Source organism: Alosa alosa, chromosome 20 (genome assembly GCF_017589495.1).
Source record: "Alosa alosa isolate M-15738 ecotype Scorff River chromosome 20, AALO_Geno_1.1, whole genome shotgun sequence".
NCBI classification, from domain to species: Eukaryota; Metazoa; Chordata; class Actinopteri; order Clupeiformes; family Clupeidae; genus Alosa; species Alosa alosa.
This window is the reverse complement of record NC_063208.1, coordinates 24,375,693-24,376,275: the sequence shown is the minus strand read 5'-3', so window position 1 is coordinate 24,376,275 and position 583 is coordinate 24,375,693.

The window sequence follows — 583 nt, the reverse complement described above, 5'->3', positions numbered from 1 at the left end:
ATGCAAAGTATAAGGTAAATGTAGTAAGCGTTTTGACGGCAAAGATGAATTTGTGACAGCATATGATGTGTGATGCACTAATATAATTTATCTAGAAATGTACATATATTTTTTAATTTACACGATCGTTCAAATATTATTTCGGGGAATTATGTACGTTCTAATGTACATAGGCTACGGATCACGTATGTGCATAAAATGCCAATCGGGTTCCGTAATGGCATTCTGTAGGTCCACTGACCATACCGATAGCATACCATTATTCTTTCTGAGAGAAACTATGATGTCTTCTTTCCGGTTCCAGCTCCTGCGTTCATCTGCGTAGTTTGGCGTGTACCTTGTGTAGCTGTGCCTCTGTATCTCCCTCCCTTCGCCCTCCCCTCTCGATTTTTCTCTCGCGCTCTCATACGCACACTCATACACATACAAAGTACCCCCCCCCCTACCCTCGCTCCCTCCCCTCTTTGCGCTGTCTCATTCACTTCGGTGTGTGATCCACGCACTGACTCCGACTTTCGCGAGGGAGGGGCGGGGTTGAATAAATACCTCGGCGAGGAGGCCACGAGGCACACTGAGACTGAAA